This window comes from Meles meles, chromosome 15 (genome assembly GCF_922984935.1).
Source record: "Meles meles chromosome 15, mMelMel3.1 paternal haplotype, whole genome shotgun sequence".
Taxonomy (NCBI): domain Eukaryota; kingdom Metazoa; phylum Chordata; class Mammalia; order Carnivora; family Mustelidae; genus Meles; species Meles meles.
This window is the reverse complement of record NC_060080.1, coordinates 61227138-61251943: the sequence shown is the minus strand read 5'-3', so window position 1 is coordinate 61251943 and position 24806 is coordinate 61227138. Positions and strand designations below refer to the sequence as shown.

The window sequence follows — 24806 nt, the reverse complement described above, 5'->3', positions numbered from 1 at the left end:
ATCTGAAGCATTCTTCAGCTTCTGTAACTGCAAAATATGTTTGGTTTAGCAGCTCTTTCTGCCCATGGATCTTGTCTTCATGCTTTAATAAAGCCACCTTTTTTGCACAAAAAAAAAAAAAATTAATTAATTAATTAATTAAAGTTTGGTTTAACCGACCAAATCCTGTGCTAGATCCAGCGAAAAGAAATATATATCACAAACACTAATAGGGAAGATGGGCCTATAAGTAAAAAACAACTAATTCAGTGTTACATGTCTAATAAAAGCATATAGTAGGTACAAAAGTAGCCTAATTGAAGGAGTGACTAATTCTACAAGTTTATGGGGATGAGTGTATGTATAAGAAAAGGTTTGACTCAGGAATGATGTCCATTGAGGGGGTATTTGAAACAAAGAAACATAAGCAGAAATTTAAAAAAAAAAAAAAAGCTCAGGAGGTAGACATTAATAAATGACCACAAAATGCTGACTGACAACACAGAAGAAATTAAAATATAAAGAGGCACAGAATTCTATTAATTTTAAATTGGCAGCAAAAAGATTAGTTGAAAAATGGGGTGAGAGGGAAGAGAACTCCTTTTACTCAAATCTTAAGTAATACAGAAATTAAAATAAGAGCCCGTTAGAATTATAGTCCAGGCAAAACCAGCGTTGTTACATGGGTATATATTTTTCCAGGTTATGTATTTGGAATTTGTTTTCTATAAAAATAGACTCCCCAAACATTGAGGCAATACAGGAAAATGTCCGAATGTGCTGGCTTTGGTGGTCTGGTATTGGCTGGGCCAGAATGCAGGATCCACCACTTCCCACTTGGGAAGTTACTTTTCTTTATTTCAGTTTTCCTCTCTGTAAAATAGGTCTATAACTTTACGAACTGTCACTGAAGATTTAAATGTCAGAAGGGACTTCTTGTGCATGGGAAAGAACCCCAAAAGCTTCTTGTTTTTAAATTGATATTTAATTTATTAGTGTTATAAATTTGAAGCCTAGCTGCTATTAAGTATGTAAACACAAATCTCAAATTCATTTATAAATCTATCAGTTTTATGTTAAAAATGAAACACTTCCACTTGTTCTTTGCTTAATACTCAGTGAACTAATTTGACATAGTAAACTTTCCATATAAACACTATTATAAATGTGATAGAATTTTCTTAAGCATTACATATTAAAGTAACAAAAGCATCCAAATCCAGCAAAGCAAACTGTCTTACACATTTGCAGTTTATAAATTTGGTTTATTAAATTCCCTTAAAATATGTCAAAATCACACATTGCTGTATCTGATTGTCTCAGGTATTTCATGCCCCTAACAAGGCAGATTTACACTCTAAATCATCATGGCCCATCTTCTGCCTAGTCCAGAGCACTTACAGAGTATTCCTATGAATACTCCATGAGCACTAGAAGGACACTGGTAAGAAGAGCCGGCTGCCAGCCAGACTGCTCTGCTACTGACTGGCTGTGTGACCTTGGTTAAGTCCCGTAACTCTTTGTGCCTCTGTTTTATCACCTGAAGGTGGAGGTAGCAATAGTACACAACTCCCAGAGTTGCTGTGAGCCTTACCTGAGTTAGTGCATGCAAAGCACTTAAAACAGTGTTGGGAGAGTACTAAATGCTCAACAAATGTTATAGTGTTAGTGTAAATCTACTAGATCAAATTCTCTTAGGCATCTGTGCAGCATAAAAATCAAACCTATACATTAAGTCAAATTCACTTAATTAATGAAATATTCACTATATCCCTAATTGGTCAAATCCTAAATATTTCAATTAAGGATGCCTGGGGTGGCTCAGTCTGTTAAATGTCTGCCTTCAGGTTCAGGTCATGATCCCAGGGTCCTGGGATATAGCCCCACATGTAGTGGACTCCGTGCTTCATGGGGAGTCTGCTTCTCCCTCTCCCTCTGCCCACCGCCCCCTGCCCTGCTTGTGTGTGCCTGCACGCATGTTCTCTCTCTCTCAAATAAAATCTTTAAAAAATATGTATTTCAATTAAAAATCAGTCTATTGTCAGGTTTTTCCCCAATCTGTGAGACCCTCTAAAATATTCCAAGTATCTTAAATACAGAGAATATGTACACAGGCAACACAGTGAGTTATAAGTTTGTTACTACATCTTGTAAATAGAAGGTGGCATTAAAATGATGTTAATTTCATCAGCATGTGTGTATTAGTGGGGCCACAACCATTATCCAGTGACATTACCCAAGGAAGAAGACAGTAGATTTATCTTGGCACTATTAATCTGATATGTTCAGGGTTCAGTAAAAAATGTGAGATTGGGGTTATGGTTTGGGGTTTTGGTCAAAGATTCCAGACAGGGGAAGGTTAGGTGGGAGAGGAAGGAGTGCACCTTCTGAGGGTTCTACTGGGTATGCCAGTCCCAGCTTGTAATCGCTGGGAACTTGTAATAGCTTGTAATAGCCATGTGGTAGGAACTCAAAGCATTTCAGATGGGATTTATTTTTACAACTTAGGGCATCATCTATCCCCTGCAAGTTTTACCTTTGCCTGATTTTTTATGGTAACTACTTTCAACTTTTTCCTGCTTGATTTGAGAGGATGGAATTGTACACTTTTCCACTGAAGAGTTCAGCTAATCTCTTTGTTTTTGAAGTTAATTAAATTCTTCACCTCTTTTATATTTGCTTTCTTATCAGTCAAATAAACAGATTAGTGCCATTATAACATCATAGGATTGTTGTAAACCTTAAATGAAATTTTGTGAATCACAATGTTGGGTGTATAGTAAGTGGTCAGTAGATGTTAACTATTATTATGTGGTTATTTTTTTCAACTTTTTCTTTAAACATTTTCACATTCCTTAAGTATTTTATTAAAATGCAAAAGAATAGCATCTTTCAATCAAAACTCAAACTTGTACCACCTTATGGTAAGACACCGTGTTAATTTCCTATTGCTGTTACAACAAATTGCCATAAACTCAGGGACTTAAAAAACCCCTACAAATTTATTATCTTACAGTTCTGGAGGTCAGAAATCTAAAAAGTTCTTACTGAACTAAGATCAAGGTGTTGGCAGTGAGCTGCATTCCTTTCTGGAAGCTCTCAGGGAGAATCCATTTCCCTGCCTTGTCCAACTTCTAAAGGCCACCTGCATTCCTTGGCTCACGGTCTTTTCCTCCAGCAATAGTATCACTCTGACCTCTGCTTTTGTTGACATATTTTCTTTTGACTCTGACTCTCTCTATAAGGACCCCTGTAATTTCTCTGGGCTCACCTGGATGATCCAGGATAATCTCCCTACCTCAAGATCCTTAATTTAAATCATATCTGCAAAATCTCTTTGCTAAGGTAACCTGTTCACAGATTTCAGGAATTAGGACCTGGTTGCCAGGTATGAGGACCAGCCATTATTCTGCCTGCCACATTCCTGAAATTATGGATGATGAAACCAAAGTTGGCATCATCCAAAGGATGGTATCAGCAAAAGGATGAAAAAAAAGATTATTTCACTGTCCTTTAAATAGACCTGCATCAAATGCTAAGGGCATTTGAAGACAAACCCTTTGGCCATTTGTTTCCTTAGAATTGGGCAAATTTTTAAATCTGAAGGGTTCTAAGTTCCAGGTATCCCGGGTATTATATGCCATATAAATATTTATATACAGTATCATCTCATCTCTCCAGAACATGGCAACATGTTCCTAAGCTGCTAAAATTTAGGAAGTGCATGTGAATGTACACGCACACACACAAGCTGTCCCGAAGAGCTAAAACAGCTGACAAAAAGTTGTACCAAGACTCCCATGTTTCACTCACAAGAAAAGCTTAGACTTACACTCAGATACCACCAATTGACATATGTTCTATTAAGCCTATCTTATTTCCAATCCTTGGCTGACCTGAAGTAGGAAATTAGAAGGGCAAGACAGAAAGCTCTAGGCAGGTAAACTGACAGAACTAAGCAAATCTGAAGAAACATATCTCAGTCAATAATGTGCCTTGTTTATATGACATAATCAAATGAAATAAAATTATGCTGAATCTGTGTATTTAAGTCAAGAAAGTGTGGTGGGGAATAAGGGCCGTTTTAAGTAGAATCTATTAGTTTGAAAACTTTTCAACTTCGCTTCTTTATATATATATATATATTTTAAAAAACTATTTGATGTCTAGACTCCGTTTATGATAAAATTCTGATTTCAGGTGACAACAATAGCTTATCACCAAGGAGACAATCAGAAGTGCTATGAATTCTGGAATGCACTTGTTTATTATATTTATTATGATGACAACTGCTACAATCAATCTAGCATTTTATCATCACTTAAACACCTCCATTGCTTTAAGAGTAGACAGGCAGGGCAATGTGCTTCAGTAGAATCAAAGGCATTACTGTTTCACGGCCATAACAGTAACTAATATTTGATGCTTTAATCTAACCAGCAATTAATAAACATGTGCCAAGCATTGTGTTAAGTGCTAAGTGTTCATGAGAAATGAGCTTATTTTCATGTTTCATGGGACAGATGAAGCACAATAATTACATCAAAATTTTAAAATGTATAAACATTTTGATCCAGAAATTTCTCCCACAACCTGTCCAACAGAAAGTTTCATGCAAGTGCTCAAAGGTATCTGTGCAAAGGTGCTTCCTTATGCATGCTGTTTGTAACAGTAAAACACTGGAAATGATCTATACAACCATCAATAGAATGAGAGAGACCTATATATACCAACATGTAAAGATGGCAAGATATAGTACTGGGGCACCTGGGTGGCTCAGTTGGTTAAGTGACTACCTTTGGCACAGGTCATGACCCCAGGTCCTGGGATGGTGTCCCACATTGGGCTCCCCATGCTCTGAGGGGAGCCTGTTTCTCCCTCTCCCTCTGTCTGTCACTCTCCCTGCTTGTGCTCTCTCTGTCCAATAAATAAATAAAATCGTCAAAAAAAAGATACAGTACTGGATGACAAAAGAAAGTTAGGGGCGCCTGGGTGGCTCAGTGGGTTAAGGCCTCTGCCTTCAGCTCAGGTCATGGGATCGAGCCCCACATCGGGCTCTCTGCTCAGTGGGGAGTCTGCTTCCCCCCTCTCTCTCTGCCTGCCTCTCTGCCTACTTGTCATCTCTGTCTGTCAAATAAATAAATAAAATCTTTAAAAAAAAAAAAGAAAGTTATAAGACAGTACATTTTTCTTTTGTTGATATACAGATATAAGTATGTGCAAAAAAATCTCAAGGATATATAACAAAGCATTCTTTTTTATAACAAAATATTAATAAGCAGAAGGATTATGGAGATTTTTTTTCCCTTTCTACATTTTCTTACAATGTTCACTTAAAAATAATAAGCATCACACAGGAAAAACCACAAAGGTAAAACAAAAAGAGTAATAAAAAATAAAAGGTAAGAAATTAAATAATACATTTTAGCAATGTTTTTATGAGAAAGTGTTGAAATGTTATTTAAAACAACATGTTGGGGTGCCTGGGTGGCTCAGATGGTTAAGCGTCTGCCTTTAGCTCAGGTCATGATCTCTAGGTCCTGGGATCGAGCCCCATGTCAGCTCCCAGCTCAGTGGGGAGTCTGCTTCTCCCTCTCCCTCTGCCTCTCTCCCTGTTTGTGCGCTCTCTAGCTCTCTCTCTCTCAAATGAATAAATAAAATCTTTAAAAATTAAAATAAAATAAAACACGTTTTCCGAGAATTTGGACTAGATAAGGTGTTTCATCTGTGGTTTTCTGACCCAGTAGCTAGAAACTGAACTTTCACTCAGTTTCCCCTTTCTTCATTCCGATTGGTTACGGCTTTCAACAAAGCTTTTCCCCTGAGCTTATTCTTTAAGAACCCTGCATTCAGAACACGGGATAATAGTGAGTGCACACATGCCAATTTGTTTACTGATAGTCTCTCAGAGGAAATCATGTGCATCTGTCTGTTTACTTTTCCTTGGAACCTAGAAGGTCACCTCTAAAAATAATCTCGCTCAGTGTCAGAGCTTCCGTGACAGAGGTACATGCCTCACATGCTCTCCGAGGATAGTGCCCTATGCCAGGCATATCCAGTTCCCAAAGGACTGAGACCAGAGAAGCAGGGGAAAGCACCACCCAGCTGAGCTGTCCAGTTACTAATTTAATTTAATAATGGGCACAAAAGAAGCCCTTCAAAAAATAATACACACCTCTTCTCATGGCTGTCACTCTACACTAGTGATACTGAACATTTAAATGTTGGTTGGTGTTTGTATTTCTTCCTTTGGATATTCTGAAGGATATATGAAGAGAATTTCTCAACCAAAGCCCATGCTATGGTTACTTGACTTTGCAACAGGCACATTTTGGGGGGCCTAACCAGCCTTTACTTCTTCTGGTAAGACCCTGAAGCTCTGTTGGAATGGGCAGTCCTGAGAAATGATGCTTGTACCTGGGGAACAGGCTCCATTTGCCCTGGCCTTTACCTCATTACTCCCAGCTTGCACCTTTTCAATAACCCCTGCTGGGCTGGGACCCATTGTGTGAGTGGGGCAAGTGAAGAGAAAGAGAGAAATCAGTTAGAAGTCTGCTGTCCAAGTCAGAAATATTGAAAGGCCAATGACACGTGCAGAAGAGAAATGAATAGAAAGATGGTAACAGAAGAGTTGGAATCTGTGGAATTTTATAGCTGATTGGATCTAGGGCACAAAGGAGTTCCTCACGTTCTGGAAATTTCCTAGACTTGTGCCATTATGGAGGAGATATCCCATACTGGACTCTGAAGTCATCCTCTTGTCTCTCCAGGGACCAGGGCACTGTTTGCCATCTAATTCTTCAGTTGTTCACTTCCATTGATTCCTTTCCTTTTAACCTTATTCAAGAATCTCTCACATTTAAAAAATAAAACAAAAACTAACCTTTCCCCTTGAGAGGTGGTGGGAAGAGTAAGCTACTAACATCCTCATCTTAAATGTAGAGAGTCAAGAAATGCTGTGATTAGGGGCACCGGGGTGGCTCAGTGGGTTAACCTCTGCCTTTGGCTCAGGTCATGGTCTCAGGGTCCTGGGATAGAGCCGGCATTGGGCTTTCCGCTCTGTGGGGAGCCTGCTTCCCCTCCTCTCTCTGCCTGCCTCTCTGCCTACTTGTGATCTCTCTCTCTGTCAAATAAATAAATAGAATCTTGAAAAAGAAAGAAAGAAAGAAAGAAAGAAAGAAAGAAAGAAAGAAAGAAAGAAATGCTGTGATTAATGGAATGAAAAATAGAGCATATGTAGGTTTTGTGGCCCATGCATGGTGACACAACCACTTTGGATGACAAAAAAGAGAAAGGTATAAGTGAACTTAATTCTCATTTAGCATAGCAGGAAGTTAGTAGATAATGTCTAAGGCTTAAACCAAGAAACAGTCATTAGGAGGTTATTAGTGATAAGGAGGTTACCACAACACAGAAGTAGTTCAAAGTGTTTGCTTCTGGGCTAACAAAGTTGGCTCAGAGGACTTTGCTTTTATTTATTTATTTATTTATTTATTTATTTAACCATCTACATATATTTCTTTGATGACGGTTTAAAAACTTTTTTGTGGGGGGGGCGGTGCCTGAGTAACTCAGTCAGTTGAGTGTCTGTCTTCGGTGGGTCATGACCCCAGGGTCCTATGATGGAGTCCCACATCAGGTTCCCTGCTCAGTGGGGAGACTGCTTCTCCTTATGCCTCTCTCTCTGCTCACGCTCTGCCTCTCTCAAATAAATAAATAAGATCTAATAAATAAATAAATAAAAATTTTACCCTTTTTTTTCAATATGGTAGAGAGAGGCCTTAAAAAAAATTCCTCCCTAAACTTACATCGCATGGTTTACCACTGTCGTTCCTCTTCCTGAAGATATATTCCTTTTTTTTTTTTAAACTAGGCTCTATGCCCAATGTGGAGCCCAAAGTAGGGCTCAAATTCACCACAAGGAGCTCAAGCCCTGAGTAGAGATCAAGAGTTGAACATTTAACCAACTGAGCCACCCACACACCCCAAGATATATTCCTTAATATATAGTAATAGTAGTGGTAGCTAACATTTACTGAATTATTGTTGTGTCACGTGCTGTGCTCATTGCTTTACTTTCATCATCTCGCTTAGTCTTTTCAGTGAACTTATTGCAAATAGATTTTTTAAAAATTATTTTTATTAACATATAATGTGTTATTTGCCCCAGGGGTACAGGTCTGTGAATCGTCAGGCATACACATTTCACAGCACTCAACATAGTCCATACCCTCCCCAATGTCCATAACCCAACCACCCTATCCCTGTTTCCCCACCCCTCAGCAATGCTCAGTTTGTTTTGGGAGATTAAGAGTCTCTTATGGTTTGTTTCCCTCCCAATCCCATGCAAACAGGTATTTTGAAGGAGTTTTCTTTTCTTTTCTTTTTTTAAAGTTTTATTCATTTAAGTAATCTCTACACCCAACATGAAGCTCAAACTTGAAGGAGTTTTCTAGGCTCACCGTCTACATTTGCTTACCATCCAGTCTCCCCTCACCCCACTGCAGACTGGCTTAGATTGCCCTCAGAAAGTACACCCATAACTGCCCTACTGTTGAAGCTAGTCATACTGTCAGCATCTTTACCTCTACTCCTTTCTTCCCTTTGCTTATACAGGACTACACTTTTTTGGTTTTTCCTCCTGCTTCTCTGGCTTCTTCTCAGTCTCCTTGAAGGTCTTTCTTCTCCTACTTAACCCCTAAATGTTCGTGTGTCTCAGTTCCTTCTTCAACCCACTTCTCCCCTCATTTTATATCTTTTGGAGTATTCATATATCGCTACTGCTTAAGTCCCTTCTCCTCAGCCACAAACCTGTAGACCACTGTCTATCAGACAGCCTGCTCTGGGTGTCCCACTTCCACATGTCTCAAGTGAAATGCATCAATATTCCTTCATACTTGCCCTTTCTTGTGTATCTCTCTAATGACTCTACCATCCGCACAGTTGCCCACTTCCAAACATGAATATTATCCTTGATTCTTTAGCTGTTTTCCACATCTAATAACATCTAATCAACCATGCAGTCTCCAACCTGGATTTCTTTCTACCCCTCCTTATCTAGGGGGCCATTACTTTAATTTGCACTGTCATCATCTCTTACCTGGACTGTGGCCTTGGCCTGCTGATGGGTTTCCCTGCTGTCTCCTCTTTAGTTCCCTAGAGTCCATTCTCTACCTTCTAGCCAGAGAGATTCTTTCTCATATGCAAACCTCATATGCAAATCTCCTCTGCTAAAAGGATCTAATGGTTTCCTGTACCCTCAACCTAGATTCCAGCTGGCCTTGCTCACCTCTGTCTCACGCTACCTCTGGTTTGGCTCCAGCCACCCTGAACTGCGAGCAGCCTTCCAACTCTCCCCATTTCAGGCATTTGTTCTCATTATAAGCTCTGCCTGAGATCATGCTTCCTAACCCAGTTCTCTTCCTTTGTGATTCTTACTAGTCTTCCTTGATTCAGCAGAGATATTTTCTCTTTGGTAGAGGCTTTTCTGACCCCAAAGCCTGAGTTAGGTTCCCCCCTGTGCATTCCCACTGGACCTTACCATAGCACTATTGTATCACTGAATTTACCTGTATCTTCTCTGTCTCTCTCACTAAAGTGCAAACCATTAGGGGGTAGATGGTATATTACTCGTCCTGGCAGAAAGCATCAATTCACTGATTGAATTATGGGAGGTGGTCCTATGGATTAGAAAGAAAATGGAGTCTCGATTCAGAGAGACCTAGATTTTGGTTTCTTCTTCTTCTGAGTCTTTTTTTCCTCCCAGATGTAAAATGTAGATCACAGTTCCTTCCTCACAGAGTAGTTGTGAAGACAAAATGAAAGACCTAGCACAAGATGTGGCCACAGGAGCTTGGAGTCAGTGTGTGTTCTCTTCCCCCACTGACAGCAACCTGGGAAACTGGTTTGAGGGGAATAAGCATGAATTCAGAGGTGGGTCATGCGGGAGAAGGGGCCAGAAAGGAGCAGTAGGTTGGGCTTGAAGCTGAAGTGGAAGCTGGGATAGGTTTGGGAGCTATCAGTTTAGGAGAACTGAGTTTAGGAGTAAATGAGATTGTGCCCAGGGAAGGTTCAGGCCTAGGGAGCAGTAAAGACATTTGCCTTTGCAAAAGCAGGAGGAGGAGGAGTTGGAATAGTCTGTAGGATGTTAGAGGAAAACCAGGATGAGGAGGAAGAAGCAACAGTGTCAGACACTGCAGAGGTTGAGGAGAAAGTGCCCCTTAGCATGGACTTAATGAGGTCATTGATGTCCTTGGAAAGACTGTTGATGACTGCTTTGTGTGGTTAATCATTTGTTCCAGTTCAGAGTAGAAGGCGGGGGGGGGGGGGGGGGGGGGGGGGGGGGGGGGGGGGGGGCATGTAGGACTTGGAGTTCCAGAGCAAAAGCCATCTGAACAGATAAGGAGGAGGGGAAGAACTAAAGATAATAGTAGCTGCAAACAGTGTTCATAAATTAACCACAGGGCTGAGCTGGGGTGCATGCAAGCACCCAGATGCTAGGCCCTTCCCTACTTCTCACTGCCATCCTCACTAATTCCTGCCCTGCTTAAGAATACCAAGGAATAACCAGGCACAGGTGGCAGAGAGTGGTAGAAGCATATACAAAGCATGTACAGAGACTTAGTTTTCAAATAACTACCATTCATTCTTTTCTGTGTGGCAGGCACTGTGCTCAATGACACACATTACCTCTCTTACTACTCACAACAATCCTTTAAAATGCTGTCATCAGTTTGTTAATGAGAAAACTAAGGCTCAGAGAAGTAAATTTAACCAGCTGGAAGTCAACCAGTCCATCTAGACCTGCATAGTCCCATAACACTTTCTGCACTGATGGAATGTTCTCTATCTGTGCTAATACGTTTGTCACTTGTTCATCCAAGTTTGCAATTCAACAATAAAGCACCAAGAGGAACCCATGTGGGCCACCTGAATTCTACACATATTTTTACCTGTCCCCATGTGTAACAGGAGCCCTGCCTCCACCTGCTGATCAGGGACAATGACCTCTGCTAAGATGGTGACTCTTCTTGCCTGCTGGGACCTAGACATAGGAATCCAAGATGTCCAGGTAGCAGCCACAGCTTGTAGTTCATTGTGTCCAATGGCAAGAGTGCATCCCCGTATCAGGCTCTCCAACCCTGTAGAGCCCAGAGTTGCAGGGATGGGCAGCATAAAATCTTCCAGTGGGTCACTGGAGAAATGGTAAGTGGAGTCCTTCCTGCTTCCACTTCTTGGTTCCAAGGCACCTATTTTCGTCTTCCCAGGAACACAGTACCATATAGAAACCTCTGATTCAAGGCATATGCTGCATCCTGGAGGACTGCCCAGTCAGTAAGCGTCTTGTCTCCAAGGTAATGTTTCAGTTATGCTTTCCACAGGTCATCCCATCACTCTACCAGGCCAGCAGCTTCTGGATGCTGCAGTGAATCCCAAGGTCATGGCCCCATATCCATACCTCCTGTGTTCAGAACAAGGTCCCCTAGTCAGATGCTGTCATGTGGGATTCCATGCCTGTGGGTCACTGTGCAAAACCCTGGAAAGTGGTAATGGCTGAAGCTCTTGAGGACAGGAAAAGCAAATCCATATTTGAATGTCTATCTTTGTGAGAATGAATCTCTGTGTCTTCTGGGGCCCAAGGGCCCCAGTTAGTCTACTTATTATCAGTCTCCTCAAGGAATAGAGCCATATAATGGCCTGAATATTGGTCTCTCTTGCTGACAGGGTAGATATTCAGAGGCAGTAATAATGAGGCCAGTTTTGATAAGTGGGAGTCCATGCTTTTAGCCCTATATGTAGCTTCTGTCTCTTCCGCTGTGGCCACTCCACTCATGTCCCCATTGTGCCAGTTCCAATGACAAAGTTTGGACCCACAATTGAGCTGACCCATCTGTAAACCAAGGCTGGACTTTTTCCTTCGCCTTCAGCTGATTATACTGGGTGGCCCCTATGGCTACGGGTATGAGCTGAGAGAGGAACACTAGTGCCCTCAACAGGTCCACTGTGTCCCAGTCAAGTTATGTGGGGATTTAAGGGTAATTATCAACCTGGCAGCCAGAAGAGGAGGTGGGCACAGTTCCTGGGGGGAGGGGGAGCATCTGTTGCCTTGAAGAGAGGCCTCTACAGTGTCTTGCTGCACAGGAGGGGTTGGCCACATCTGTCTGAGGTCCAAGGAAGACTGCAGAGCCACTATCTCTGAGGGTATCCACCCAGACATTCCCAGCGTCATTTCAGGGTCCTAGGTTTTCTCAACCAGCGTATAACAGACCTGATATGGCAGAGCATTCCTCTGTTTGGGGGGCTCTTAACTGTCAAACCCTGAATTTGGTCCTGGGTGGTACTAGTTTTACTACTTCATAAGCTACCAAAGAGGCCTGCTGGCTTTCATATTTAGCCATAACTCTCTGTTAACTGCCCTCAATTTCCAATTTTTCTTCTGTAGGCTGTCAATGCAACTATTTAATACCCAGCCAATTCCATTATCCTTCTGTGTAGTCTCTTCCTCCCTTGACCACCTGCATTTAAAAGGGTTTGAATTGGGGCGCCTGGGTGGCTCAATCAGTTAAGTGTCTGCCTTCAGCTCAGGTACCATCTGTGTTGATGGGTTCTCTGGGCAGCAGACATCAAGGCAGAGTTAGAATTGCAAGAGATTTATTGCTGGTAACATCTATTAAAGGAGTAGACACGGTAAGTCTTTAGACCATGATGTAGGTATGACACCTGGGAAAGGAGAGAGGAGAGAAAAGAGGACTGAGTAGGAAGAGCCTCAGACAGAGTAGGAAGAAGCTCTGAGAAAATCTTGGCCAGCTCACAGAGGGGACCCATGCTGGGCAGAAATATCCAGTCACTAGTATCTACACCATGCTCAGGCATTGACAGAGAACTTCCTAGCAACAAAGTGGCCACGATGTGTAGTAACTAGAAGAAGGCAGAAGAGGGCTTCTGGGGTTTTGGTAATTATCTGTTTCTTAGCCTAGGTTTTATGTATGTATGTTCATTTTATAAAATTTTATCAAGCTTACTTTTATTTTTTCTTAAGATTTTATTTATTTATTTATTTAGATTATTTATTTATTTATTTGACAGAGAGATCACAAGTAGGCAGAGAGGCAGGCAGAGAGAGAGGAGGAAGCAGGCTCCCTGCCAAGCAGAGAGCCCGATGTGGGACTCGATGCCAAGACCCTGGGATCATGACCTGAGCTGAAGGCAGAGGCTTAACCCACTGAGCCACCCAGGCACCACAAGATTTTATTTATTTATTTGAGAGAGAGAGAGAGTATGAGGGGGAGAAGGTCAGAGAGAGAAGCAGACCCCCTGTGGAGCTGGGAACCCGACGCAGGACTTGATCCCAGGACTCCAGGATCATGACCTGAGCTGAAGGCAGTCGCTCAACCAACTGAGCCACCCAGGCGCCCTCAAGCTTACTTTCATGAACTTTTATGTATACATGCTATCTTCCTATTTTTAAAAAGTCATAGGTCTCTGCCTTTGGCCTCTAAATAGTCTTTTTTTTTTTTAAGGTTTTATTTATTTATTTGACACACAGAAAGAGAAAAAGAGAGGGCACACACAAGCAGGGGGAGTGGCAGGCAGAGGGAGGGGGAGAAGCAGGCTCCCTGCTCAGACGCTTAACTGAATGAGCCACCCAGACAGCTCTTAAAGTGATCCATGTTTTTAAATAAGTAATCTATCACTCAAGGTTCACATTAAGCATCTACAAAGAGCAGAACTTGTACTAGGTCTTTCCCGGGATTTTCTTAAGGAGCTTAAGGGAGTGTCTTACTTTGAGAGTTTATCTTCTTCTTAGAGACTAAGACACACAACAGAATTACAGAATTAGTTTATAATCTAACATTATATTATATATATATATTATATATATATATATAATATATATATATATAACATTATATTATATCTATAATATAACAGCCAGGTTACCTTTAGGGTAGGGAATTAAAGCTTATTTATCTGTGTACACCCAGGATCTTTAATGTCGCCAGGAGTATGAACTGGAGATTCTTCCACATTAGTCAACCAAGGGAAAGAATGAATTAATGAATAATAAATAAATTTAAAAATGAATGCTGGATGAGTACAAGACATTTGAGACTAGGGAGTAATATGGGATGGCTACATAACTGGCAATATCATTTGTAATTATGTTTCAGTTACAATCTATAAGTTGTGGAGTTTGAATCCTTACCTCTTTCATGAGTTTCAGACAAACATTTACAACAGCAAACTTTATGTTGACACATGGATGTTCCAAAGGCACCTGCAACAAAACACATTCCAAATAAAATTTTTGTAAAGATTTATTTATTTGAGAAAGAGAGAGAAAGAGCATGAGCAGTGGGAGGGGCAGTGGGAAAGGGAGAGACTCCCTGTTCAGCGCAGAGTCCAAAGCAGGCCTCCATCTCATGACCCTGAGATCATGACCTGAGCCAAAATCAAGAATCAGATGCTTAACCAATTGAGCCACCCAGGCACCCAAAATACATGGAAAATTGAATTCATTTTTCTACTAACTTTATTCTCTTTCTCCTGCTGCTAGTGCCACTCAGAACAGAAATCTCTTAGAAGTCTTTCTAGACTTCATCCTCTCCCTCAGTCTTCACATTCAATTTGTTATTAAAATCTTGTTATTTATATTTATTCAACTGCTTTGGAATTTGATTTCTCCTCCCTCTGATTTCCTTCTTGCTGGCCACTCTTCCTTGGCATTGTCAAACTGATTTTTCTAATGTGTAAATTTAACCGTGCTTCTGTTTTCCTTTATAACGTCACAAAGCTCCTCACTGCTAAAAGATAAAACCTATATTCCTTGATTAGCCTGACGTGAAACATCTTCAATAATCTGGTCCTGTCTACATCGCTGACCTCTCTATAAAGCTGGAAGCTCCCAGTGATTTGGAGACTTATAATCCTCATCTTTTTCATTCCAGTGCCTCACGGTTTGGGGAAACTAACAAAGTTTTCCTAAATGAATGAATGAGGAGATAAGACCTGAACGGGGCTTTGTAGATTAGGCTGCCTGGATAAAATATAGATAGAAATCTGGATCCCTCAAACAATTACTGGGCTACTGAGTTATTAGTAGAGATTCCTCATCATTAATTTTTGTATCTCCATGACCTGCCAAGTACTTGACACATAGGAGGTATTCAATATATATTGGATTAATTAATAAATTAGTGAATGGTATGTATTCAGCCACAAAACAGTATTTCTTTCAGGAAATGTAATGCTCCATCAATTACAGAGCAAATTATGTGAAGAAGAGATAAAAACTCTATTAAGTCTTTGTGAAGAGGCTACAATGCTGGCCAGATATTGGAGCAAATAGAACAGGCCTCAGGCCAACTTAATTGAGCAAGTAAACTTCTTATTGACCAGAATATGGACCTACTGTTAGACAGAAGTTGTCTTCCTAAGGTCAGCAGCTCCAGCATTAGTTTATTAACTGTAACCAGATCTGGCTACAGATGCTGCCAAAACAGGGATATCCCAAGGTGTTGTTACTGAATGCTAATTTTGGATAAATACCTCCTGGAGGCTTTAAGTCTTTCAAAATGAAGACTCCAATAAGTCGTAACTATTATTGGAGTTTCTATTTCCAGGGAACAGTTAAACTCATATTTTTTGTAGTTGGGATATGTAATAGACATACTGGCATTTTAATCCTTATATTGAGGTTCAGAAGTCAAGTATATTACAAGGTCCTAGGAACTTATTTGTTAAGTAGTATGTTATGAAAAATGACCCTGGTGCAACACAGTCACTCCCTTTGGAGAACTCACAAGTAAATTTAGTTAGTTAAAGCTTCTGCCAGCATGACTGTAGCCCAGAGAATAACAAGGATATCTCCAGTTGCCAGTTGCTTTTATCTGCTGCTTCTAATGCCTAATTTGAAGAAACTCCATTTTGCTGCAGGTTCAAGTCTCTGGGTTATCTTACTCCTAGACTTTTCTGCAACTGTTGGATTCTCTGGGGCTTTCAAGGAAACTCAGTTGTTCATGAAATAGAGACTCTCACTCAAAACACAAAAGGGCAAGCTGGTTAAAGTATCAATGGTCAAGACTTCATAAAGCTTTTTTTTTCTTGTCAGGAAGAGTATTAATTGTCCTTATCAACTAGACGAGGAGACTAAACCTTAATAATAACTTTGACTAGTCTTCCCTCATTATGCTGAACTGCAGCGAAATGCTTTCTATTCTCACGCCACATGAAATGGATTTTCCTGCTTCCAGTTTAACTGGCTAGAAACTTCAACAAATAATGCTTACATTTTAAAATGAGATAGTTTTCTTTGACCCTCTGGGACAGAGAATGGATACATGCCAAGGATGGAGGCCAACTTATTCATCCTAGACACCAGGAAGCTTTGAGCTCTAGGGAAAGATTTCCCCAGAGATGAAAGGTTGTCATTTACAATTCTCTAAAAAATTAATAAGGCAATTTTATTTTTAAAAGTTTTTTTTTAAAGATTTTATTTATTTATTTGAGAGAGAGACAGTGAGAGAGAGCGTGAGAGGGGAGAAGGTCAGAGGGAGAAGCAGGCTCTCCATGGAGCTGGGAGCCTGATGTGGGACTTGATCCCAGGACTCTGGGATCATGACCTGAGCTGAAGGCAGTTGCTTAACCAACTGAGTCACCCAGGCACCCAGGCAATTTTATTTTTAATACTTCTGGAATCTCAGTGTAGGGACTTTTATAGCCATGAGCTATTTGTTTAAATGCACTTCAAAATGTCAAAGTGGGCCTCTATACATCACCCCTTCCTGCTGTTTCCAAATATGGTTTCTTTCTTAATTATCTGCAGACTTATAACTTCATTTGAAACGAACTTGAAATGCTTCTGATCAGCTGTAAGCAAAGCTGGTCTCACTGCCTTCTGAAAGTTGGGAGCAAATGCAGCCTGGCTGGAGTATGTAACCTATGAATATTCATGAAGGGCAGGATTGCCTAGTGGTTAAGAGCACCAGCTCTGGAATCTGATAACCTGGGTTTGAGCCGTAGGTCTGTTACTCACTAGCTACAACACTGTGCAAGTGTTAAATTCCCGTCAGTGAAAAGGGAACAGCAGTAGTACCTACTGAGCATTAACATAGTGCCTGGCACAGTCATAGGTGATGGGTAAATTTTATTAGCAAAAGAAAATAAGCATCAGCATCAGCAAAACGTTGTATCAACGAGACTTTGTACTAGGTCCTGAGGATACAACAACGTGTAAGATATGGGTTGCATCCTTCCCAGGCATGGATATGGAGAGAAGGGATATATACAAACACATGTTTATTAGACAGAGAAGATAAGTCAAGATGGCACAGCAATGAGTGAGTGAAAGGAAGATCTATCGAGGAAGAAAGACAGGTGGCTTGGCCTCGGTGGAAGGGCAGGATCCAGATATGCTAACTACAAGGCTGGCGGCATCCTCAAATCTGTCACAGTTGCATAAATTACTCTTCTTGTCAACCACAATGAACATCTCAGGTACCTCAATGACTAAGAATTCATGGGGCAGGAAGGTAGGAGGATTTAAAAGGTTACTGGCTTTTTTGGAATGTTTTCAGTTTGGTCATTTGAAAACAAAGATTTGTTGCTAGTTTAAAGATACTTCTTTTCCTTAAGTAAATGAAATATTTTTCAAATCCAGAACAGAAATAATTCTCTGCCACAACAAAATAAAAAATTACGTATGTGCCATGTGTACTTAGATTTCTTTGGAAGTAACATAAACAGATATGATTCTTGGCCCTGAGGTACAGTCAAAACTCTGAATCACCCAAGCTTATATATAATTTAATAAATCATGCTTAGAGAAAGGTGTGTGGTCCAATTCACTCCAGGGGAAATATGTGAGCTTGACTAGGGTGGTGGCAATGAAAAGGGAAAGTGTAGAGATTCAAGATCTTTATAGACAACCTATTTTAGACATGACATATGGTAAGGAGAACAAGGTAGCAGATAGCAGTCTTTTTCCAAAAGACTCTTCTCTAGAGACAATAAAGGTATCTGGTACTCTATTGTAACCAGAAACTTTATAAAAAGATAGTAAAATAGGACACCTGGGTGGCTCAGTGGGTTAAGCTTCTGCCTTCGGCTCAGGTCATGATCTCAGGGTCCTGGGATTGAGTCCTGCATTGGGTTCTCTACTGAGCAGAGAGCCTGCTTCCCTCTCTCTCTCTCCCTGCCTCCCTCTCTGCCTACTTATGATCTCTCTCTGTCAAATAAATAAATAAAATCTTTAAAAAAAAGGAAATGTAATTCATAAAAAATGTTTTTTTTAAAAAAAAGATAGTAAAATAATATCCAAACACTGACATCTTAGGGAAGGAACTATTGGAATGTCTCTCTTGGTACCCTACTCTTTCATTCTTTAATTCATTAAAAATATATTGTGTTTCCTACTATGTTCCATGTAGTATGTGTTAGACAATGCATATGTGGTTGTGAACAAAATAGACATGTTTCCTTCTCTCATGGAGCTGGAAGAAGATGATGATAAACAGGTAGGCAATTAAATCACCATGTAACTATATATTCACCCATTTATGCATCCAGGAACTGATTTATTGAGCACATATTATGTGTTGGGGAACATTTTGCATTCTCAGGATACAATGATGAGCAAAAGTAGATCATCCCTGTCTTCATGGAGCCTACATTCTGAGGGAGGCAGCTTACTCAAAGAGTCACACTAAAAAAGGTGAGGTTGTAACTATGTAAGAGCTATGAAGGAATATACAATGGGGAAATATGACCTCACAAGGAGGTCAGAGGAAGCTTCCCTGTGCAAGCGAAGAATGGATGGAGAACTGAAGGATTAAGAAAGACTAAGCTGGCAAAAGGAAGGAGAGGAGAACATTTGCAACAGAGGGATGAACATGTAACTAAGGCCATGGTCTGTCTCGGAGACTGAGAGACTGAATGTGGCTAGAAGAGGAAGAGGAATCCACAAAGGAAACAGAGAGGGAGCAACTCCAAGTGAAGGAACAAACTCAGAGAGTATTGGTCATGGAAGCCATAGGAAGACAGTGTTTCCAAAGAGGAGGCCATGGACAAGAGTCAAATGCTGCTGAGAGGTTAAGAAATATGAGAACTGAAAATATCCCCTGGATTTCACAACATGCAGGTCATTGGTGAGCCCAGTGGAATGATGGGCCAGAAGCCAGAATGGAATGATTTGAGAATAAGGAGAAGGTGAGGAAATGTAGGGAGAATTGTAGATTAAGAGTTGCATTTGGTCACATGTAATGGATCCTGATGACAGTAGCTTAACTAAATAAGGTTCTTTTCCTCACATAACAAGAATGATGGAGGGAGACAGTTAAGACTGGGGCAGTGATTCCATTATGTCACCAATGTCCTAGAGTCCTTCTTTATGCTCTGTCATCCTTAGTATGTGGCTTTTTTCCCATTGTGCATGCAAGATGGCTGCTAACTCTCAAGCCAGTGTTTCAGATAGACAGAAGAAACACATTAAGGGGAAAGGTCTGGTACCTAATACCAGGAAAACAAACACTTTCTGTAAATCCTTAGCTGACTTCAACTTACTTATCATTGGCCAGAACTGTGTCATATGGCTACTCCTAGTGATAAGGAAGGGCAGCTGGGAAATGTAGCTCTTTAGTTTGACTCATTATCGTTCTTAACAGAATCAGTTTCTGTAGAAAGCAGGGGAGATGGATATTGAGAAGGCACCCATAGCAGCTACACAGCATGTACAAATCATATGTTGAAAAAGTGTGTCCACAAGGGAAGGAGATTATACAATGACAGTTGGAAGGGGGATGTGGGATTGAGTGACCTTTTAAAAAATTGGGGATGATTTGAATGTATTTAAAACTTGATAAGAAGGGTCTAATCAGGAGAAAGAAAGTTTGAACATAGAAGAAAATAAAAGGATAACTGACAATGTAATCTTCCTTAGAGGAAGGGAATGGAATCTAAACAAAGAGAAGAGGGATTAACTTTAAAGAGCAATAATAATAGGCTCTCTGTTGTGACAACAGTAAGGAGGGGAGTAGTCTTATGTTTTATATTGAGAAAACGGGGCTTCTATTTCCTTTGTTGTGTAGGGGTAGATTTGCTATTGCCAATGATAGAAGGGAGTGACCAGAGCTTTGAGAAGTTTGAGACGTTGAAGGCTGAAATCACCATTGTGGGGCAGAACTGACTCAAATATAAATGGCACAGATTTCTTTGCAATGGGTTTGCCACCACAACATAGGTGTCATGAAAACCACCGCTCAATCTAAACCAAAATGCGAAAGGAAAAGACTCACATCAACATTGTCATCATTGGACACGTAGATTAGGGCAAGTCTACCACTACTGGTCACCTGATATACAAATGTGGTGGGATTGACAAAAGTACTGAAAAACTTGAGAAGGAGTATGCTGAGATGGGTAAGGGCTCCTTGAAATATGCTTGGTTCTAGAAAAACTGAAAGATGAACGTGAACGTGGTATCACCACTGATATCTCCTTGTGGAAATATGATACCAGCAAGTATTATTTGACCATTACTGATGCTCTAGTCCACAGACTTTATCAAAAACATGATATTAGGCCCATCTCAGGGTGACTGTGTTGTCCTGATTATTGCTGCTGGTGTTGGTGAATTTGAAGCACGTAGCTCCAAGAATGGGCAGACCCATGAGCATGCCCTTCTGGCTTACACACTGGGTGTAAAACAACTAATTGTTGGTGTTAACAAAATGGATTCCATTGAGCCACCCTACAGCCAGAAGAGATACGAGGAAATCATTAAGGAAGTCAGCACCTTCATTAAGAATATTGGCTATAACCCTGACACAGTAGCATTTGTGCCAATTCCTGGTTGGAATGGTGACAACATGCTGGAGCCAAGTGCTAACACGCCTTGGTTAAAAGTATGGAAAGTCACCAGTAAATGGGAATGGCAGTGGAACCACACTGCTTCAAGCTCTGGATTGCATTCTGCCTCCAACTCGTCCAACTGACAAGCCCTTGCATCTGCCTCTCCAGGACATCTACAAAGTTGGTGGTATTGGTGCTGTGCCTGTGGTTTGAGTGGAGACTGGTATTCTTAAACCTGGCAATGGTGATCACCTTTGCACCAGTCAATGTTACAGTAAAGTCTGTTGAAGTGTATAATGAAGCTTTGAGTGAGGCTCTTCCTGTGAACAAAGTGGGCTCCAATGTCAAGAATATATCTGTCAAAGATGTTCATCATGGGGGCGCCTGGGTGACTCAGCGGGTTAAAGCCTCTGCCTTCAGCTCGGGTCATGATCCCAGGGTCCTGGGATCGAGCCCCGCATCGGGCTCTCTGCTTGGCTGGGAGCCTGCTTCCTCCTCTCTCTCTCTCTGCCTGCCTCTCTGCCTACTTGTAATCTCTATCTGTCAAATAAATAAATCTTTAAAAAAAAAAATGTTCATCATGGCAATGTGGCTGGTGACAGCAAAAATGACCCACCCATGGAAGCAGCTGGCTTCATGGCTCAGGTGATTATCCTGAACCATCCAGGCCAAATCAGTGCTGGATATATACCTGTGCTGAATTGTAACACAGCTCACATTGCTTGCAAGTTTGCTGTGCTGAAGAAGAAGATGGATCATCATTCTGGAAAAAAGCTGGAAGATGGTCCCAAGTTCTTTAAATCTGGTGATGCTGCCATTGCTGATATGGTTCCTGGCAAGCCTATGTGTGTTGAGAGCTTCTCTGACTATCCTCCTCTGGGCCATTTTGCTGTTCGTGACATGAGACAGATAGATGCTTGTTGTATGTGTCATCAAAGCAGTGGACAAGAAAGTAGCTGGAGCTGGCAAGGTCACCAAGTCTGCCCAGAAAGCTCAGAAGGCTAAATGAGTATTATCCCCAATACCTGCCACCCGAGTCTTACTTGGTTGTGGAAGAACAGTCTCAGAACGGTTTGTGTCAATTGGCCATTTATGTTTAATAGTAAAGACTGGTTAATGATAAAAATGCATTGCAAAACCTTCAGAAGGAAAGGAGAATGTTTTGTAGACCATTTGTGTGTGTGTGTGTGTGTGTGTGTGTGAGTTTTAAGTTATTAGTTTTTAAAATCAGTGCTTTTTAATGGAAACAACTTGACCAAAAATCTGTCACAAAAGCCTGGGTAGTTCAGTTGATTAAGTGTCTGCCTTCGGCTTGAGCCTTCCAGGGTCCTGGAATCAAGTCCTGCACTGTGACTGAGCGGGGAGCCTGCTTTTCCCCATGCCTGCTGCCCCCCTGCTTGTGCTTGCTCTCTCTCCAAGTAAATTAATAAATTCTTTTAAAAAATGAAGTTTGAGTGGCGCCTGGGTGGCTCAGTGGGTTAAGCCTCTGCCTTCGGCTCAGGTCATGATCTCAGGGTCCTGGGATCGAGCCCCGCATCGGGCTCTCTGCTCAGCAGGGAGCCTGCTTCCCCCCCTCTCTCTGCCTGCCTCTCTGCCTACTTGTGATCTCTCTCTCTCTCTCTGTCAAATAAATAAAATCTTAAAAAAAAAATGAAAAAAAAAATGAAGTTTGAGACCCATTAGAACAAAAGTTTAATGAGAAAAAAAAATATATAAAGGGCACAAATAAATGGTTATCAAGGACTGCTGTTCGCATGTGCCTTTCCCAGGAATATACCAGAGAATGAGATTCAAAAATCAAATGACAAGGGCACCTGGGTGGCTCAGTGGGTTAAGCCACTGCCTTCGGCTCAGGTCATGATCTCAGGGTCCTGGGATCGAGTCCTGCATCAGGCTCTCTGCTCAGCAGGGAGCCTGCTTCCCTCTCTCTCTCTCTGCTTGCCTCTCTATCTACTTGTGATCTCTCTCTGTCAAATAAATAAATAAAATCTTTAAAAAAATCAATTGACAAGAAAGACATCAAGATAAGATCTAGTGCTAAGTATTAGATACACAATTACTTATAGAATTACTCGAACTCGTGCCCATACCAGCTGAATATCCTCCCATTCCCATCACTAACATGAACATCATTAATTCAACAAATATTTAGTGACTATATTCTATAGGACAGGTACTTATTCATGTCTTGTAGCATGCTAAGAGGGTTGAGGTGGGTGGGAAACAGAGTCTTGGATAAGGCAGTAGTACGAAAGCAACTGATTGAAAAGGTGGAGCCTCTCTTAGCTAGAGAGGTGTATAAAGTCTTAACATCTAAATCCAGGGAGAGCAGCTAAACTGTATCCAGACAATGGCATACAAGAGGTGATCTGATCTGAGGGGTAAGATAGTAGTAGTGACATCTGGCTTTGGGAACTCTGGGCAATTGTCATGGCACCAGGGGCAAACCTGGACCCAGATCAGTTGGAATTGGGGGTGCCTAGAAGATCATCCAGCTGTGGAGATGGCAAGTGCAAAATTAGAAGGTGGAACAGGTTTTAGGAGCCCTGCTTTCTACTTGGCTGATTCCTCAAAATGCTAGCCTCAGGAAGCTGCAGGCACCTAGATGTTAAGATATCCAAAAGTACAGATGCCTGATAGGCTGACACAAAGAAACTGCATTTGAATAATGCTGCTCCTGTCAAGAGCTAGGCTGTCCTGCATACATGGTCTATCTTAGAACACCTAGAGCAATCAAAAAATATTTCTATTTGTATATTCCACTTACCACTGTGGATATTTCTACCTTCTACTTACCACTATGGAGAGAATATATCATAGTCAATGGGGCAGATAATAATAACCACCACCATTTATTATATATACTATATGCCAGAGACTGTTCTAGTTACTTAGTGGGCTGTATCTCATTTTATCCTTACAATAACCCTCTGAGCTAGCTATTATTGTTTAGAAAAGAGGAAACTGAGCCTGCTCTAATAAATTTAAATAATTTGCCCATGATCACATGGCTCTAAGTGGCCAAGCCAGGATTCTAGCCCAAGTGTGACTCCAGACCTATCATTATGCCATACCCATTTTATCATACTGTTCCATTACCGTGTTGAACCCTTATTATGTGTCATTTAAATAATAATTAGATTGGTCTGTTTCTTTAGTAAGCAAAACTGGGATCACAGCCCATCCCTTAGGATGTGTTGCTAAAATGACAAGACCATGCTGCCCTCTATCTATCAGCTTCAGTGACATTGGCCACTGGTAATTTTCAAAATAAATAATATCTGACATTTATACTGTGACATACATTTTATAAAAACTTTTACTCAAACTTGCCACATATATTATGAGCACTGAAGCCCACACATATACACACAAAAATCCATGCAAAAATTTTAATGACTATGAATCCGATTTGTTGTAAAGGCCACTTAAACTCACTGTAGTATTTGCTTTTTCTAGAACCTATCACTTAAAACTTTATTTTTTACTTTCACAGAAGTAAAAAAGTGATTTAGGTCTTTCCACACTTTTGTTGTTTGCTTATCACTTCTTTAATGGAAAATTTCAAAGATACACAAAAGTAGAGAGAATTAAACCTCTGAGTATCATTCAGCCTCAACAATAATCATTTCCCAATAAGTTTGGTGACATGAGTTCTGATAGAGTTATCTTTTAAATCCTTTCTGATATAATTACCGCTTTATTCAGATATTATCTTGGTGTTTCCATAACATGGGTACAATTACTGCCTTATACTAATTAACCATGACTATTGCAGGGGACATTTGATATACTAGTAAATGCTACTGTTTAAGTTAGCTTACTAGAGCCCACAAGGTATTTCTGTTTTACCTGGAAATATGACTATTATGAGTTAGGTTTTGCCTTAGCAAGGGTTTGAAAATGAATCCTTATGGAATCTGTTGCCCCCATTGGGTTGGTCCGTGTTTGACCACATTGACCATCTAGTTTTAATCCAC

At 40.8% G+C, this 24806-nt stretch overlaps 1 long non-coding RNA gene across 1 annotated transcript in view; it reads right to left on the bottom strand.

Moving 5' to 3' along the window:
- Positions 1-24806, bottom strand: part of LOC123925924 — a 54635-nt gene continuing 29829 nt past the window's right edge. The window contains exons 2-3 of the long non-coding RNA XR_006815108.1: positions 14186-14257; positions 1-97 (exon numbers count right to left, since the gene is read on the bottom strand). This is a non-coding gene — a long non-coding RNA (uncharacterized LOC123925924). The remainder of the gene's footprint in view (positions 98-14185; positions 14258-24806) is intronic.